The sequence below is a fragment of the Lutra lutra genome, chromosome 8, assembly GCF_902655055.1.
Source record: "Lutra lutra chromosome 8, mLutLut1.2, whole genome shotgun sequence".
Taxonomy (NCBI): domain Eukaryota; kingdom Metazoa; phylum Chordata; class Mammalia; order Carnivora; family Mustelidae; genus Lutra; species Lutra lutra.
In genome coordinates, this window is record NC_062285.1 from 84,937,158 (window position 1) to 84,940,590 (window position 3,433).

Here is a 3,433-nt window from a genome sequence, read left to right on the forward strand (position 1 = left end):
GTTAGTAGGTTATTACTTAGATCTGTTGTTTCCTTTGCTGTGCAGAAACTTTCTGTTTTGATGTAGCCCCAATACTTTATTTTTGCTTTAGTTTCCTTTGCCTCAGGAGACATCTAGAAAAATGTTGCCATGGTCAATGTCAAGGAAATTATTGCCTGTGCTCTCTTTTAGGATTTTTATTTTGTCTCACATTTAGGTCTTTTTTTTTTTTTTCCTTATGGAACCCTTCACAAATTTTTGTGTCATCCTTGTGCAAGGGCTGTGATAATCTTCTCTGTATCATTCCAATTTTAGTGTATGTGCCACTGAAGTGAACCACATTTAGGTCTTTAATCCATTTTGAGTTTATTTTTGTGTATGGTATAAGAAAGTGGTCCAGTTTCATTCTTTTGCAAGTATCCATCCAGTTTTTCCAACAACATTTGTTGAAGAAACTTTTTCCCATTACATATTCTTGACTCTTTTGTTGGAGATTAACCATATGATCATGGGTTTGTTTCTGGGCTTTCTATCTTATTCCATTGATCTATGTGTCTGTTTGTGTGCCAGAACTATACTGTTTTGGTTACTACAGCTTTGTAGTATAACTTGAATCTGGAATTGTGATACCTCCAGCTTTGTTTTTCGTTTTTGAGATTGTTTTGGCTTTTCAGTGTCTTTTGTGGTTCTATACGAATTTTATGATTATTCTAGTTCTGTGAAAAATGCTGTTGTTTATTTTGATAGGGATTGCATTAAATGTGTAGATTGCTTTGGGTCATATGGACATTTTAACAATATTTGTTCTTCTAATCCGGGAGCATGGAATATCGTTCCATTTGTGTTGTCTTCAATTTCTTTCATCAGTGTTTTATAGTTTTCAGAGTACACGTACTTGACAGTTTTAAAATTATTAGTTATTTACCTTGGAATTCAAAACTTTTTTGATATGAATTTTGTAGGTTTCATTTTTATGTTCATCTTGAATTTAGTAATGTCACTCAAATCTGCATATTCAGGTCAGTCAGATTTTTGTCTATTATATCTTTATTTACTGCTCCTGTGTTATGTTTTAGTTCCTTCTTTAGGAATACAAATTAGTCACATACTAAAGCTCCCCTTTAGGTCTTATTAACTATCATGTTCTCTTTCATAATTTTAATCTCTTTACCCTCTTCTTGCACATTTTAAAAGAGCATCTCAAATCCATCTTCCATGTCACTGATTCATGCTTCTGTGTTATCATTACTATAGTTCAGTATCCTCAGAGCCTTGTAAAATATGGGCTTGAATTTTCCTGTTATACATTTAGTTATATTGAAATTTTTCTTTAGCTTGTCTATCTCTGTTTTGTAATTCATTGTATTCTTTACTCCTGGCTAGTCCTGCCTGATGGAGGCTCATTCTTCTTGGATTTTATTGAGAATAGTAAGTACATTCCAGAATGTTCTCTTGAGTCTTGTAAGACATTAATTTTAGAGATATACTCTTCCCTTGGGTCTTCAGAGTGGTATTCCATAATAGGTTTTGGTTATTTAGTGTTCTGCTTTGTTTTTTTTCCCCTGTTACAAATTACTGAATGGGGCACTTCTTGAATTCATTGATTCTCAGCATATAGGATGGTTCAATTACCCTAAATCACATTCTGATAAATCAGTGACAACAAAATCTTCATGAAATTCACACTTACAAAATTGATGTGTCCAGTTTGTAATATGACTTTCAGTTTCTAGCAGGTATTCACTCTACTGAGGTGGTGATTTCTCTTTTACTTCCTGCTTAGGCCTCTGAAACTGGAAAATATAATAGACAGCAACCTAAGAGTCCGTCCATCCACTGTATCCAGAATATTTCTGTCACTGTCTTCAGAGCTTTGTTTTTGAAGAAAAAAGCAGCCAGTATGCAATAAGCAATCAGGGGTCCCCTCCATAGGTCTTGCCCAGCTGTTTCTGAAAGATGCTTTTTCTGAAGGTGGTAAAGATGGCAAATGGGAAAGTGGGGGAGAACTGCAAATAAGCTTTAAATACGTCAAAAATCAGCATATGAATCATCCTTTTCATTGGTTGGTATATACTCTGGATATACCAATGGGAAGAAACACAAGGAAATCATAAAGTGTCTTTCTACCTTTTTCAGGTGTGAGATGAAAACTGAAAATGCCAAAGAAGTTGACCTATTATTGGTTAGTGAAGTTCCTCCCAGATTCTATCCTTGTATTTTTTGAGCTTTGATCCCATGTTTTGTCTTTTTAGTGTTTTCTTAAGTAGTTTAAGACAAATTAGCAAAAGTTGTGTATATTAGGGCTACTTTGAATAAGTTACTTGAGATATTTTTTCACTACTAATAGCCTCATAAAAGTTTTTAAGACATTTCCCTGATAGTAATAACTAATAAACATCGTCTGGTAAACATGCTTAATACCATAAACCTTCCAAAATCTTAATGTTTCTACGTAGCACAAGATACTTTTGTGATTCTAGTTTGTATTGAAAATTCTATTGACCTCCATTTTTTGTCTCCTTTACTTTTTTCAGAAAGCTAGCACTTTTCATTCATGATAATTTCATTTAGATCAATTTTCCTTTGAGTATATTCATTTATTATTCTTTCATTGAGTTACTCATGCAGTAAACATTTATTAAGTTGTTATTATATGCTAGGCACTGTGATAGACCCTGCAGATACTGCCTCCAAGAACTTATGATGTAATCATGAAGACAGATGACAAAACAAATCTTTGCACTGTGATGTAATAAATCTTTCTGAAGGTATACATCTTGTGAAAATATCTAAAAAGTAGTATCAAGTAGCATTTTGTTTTAGTATGCTTAGGTTGTTATTTTTATCCAAAATTTCACTTTGAGCATTATCTTCTGGAGCTACTTTGTTTAATTCAAATCACTTTAATCAGCATTTAACAAATGTCTACTGTGAGCAAGATACCACACTCTGCAAGGTATAGAATGTAAAACTAATTAGGTTAAAACTTGAATCTTCAAAGTATTTAGCCTAGTGAAGTCTTAGCCTTTTCAACCTGCTATAACAAGGTATCACAGACTAGGTAGCTTATAAATAACAGAAACTTATCTCTTATGGTTTTGGAGGTTGGAAGTCCAAGGTCAAGATATCAGCATGGTTACATTTTGGTGAGGACCCTCTTTTCAAATCATAGCTGGTGTTTTCATATAGGGCAAGGAATGTCTGTGGAATCTCTTTTATAAGAACCCTAATTCCATTCATGAGGGTTACACCCTCATGACCTCCTGAAATGTTAGGGTTTCAACATTTTATTGGGACACAGACATTTAGAACATAGCAGGGGGCAATACAGACTAACTATAATCCATTTTCAATAAAACCCACAAAGTGTTAGAGAAGTACAGTAGCACAGAAATTACAATAAGAATGACCCTTCATTAAAGAGTAAAAATATTCAGTTGGGCCATATTGAATA

At 33.5% G+C, this 3,433-nt stretch overlaps 1 non-coding gene across 1 annotated transcript; it reads right to left on the reverse strand.

Annotated features, from left to right (window-relative positions):
- Positions 1-211: 211 nt before the first annotated feature.
- Positions 212-316, reverse strand: LOC125108079 (U6 spliceosomal RNA). The gene has a single exon (XR_007129767.1). It is a non-coding gene; the product is annotated as a U6 spliceosomal RNA (small nuclear RNA).
- Positions 317-3,433: the final 3,117 nt, after the last annotated feature.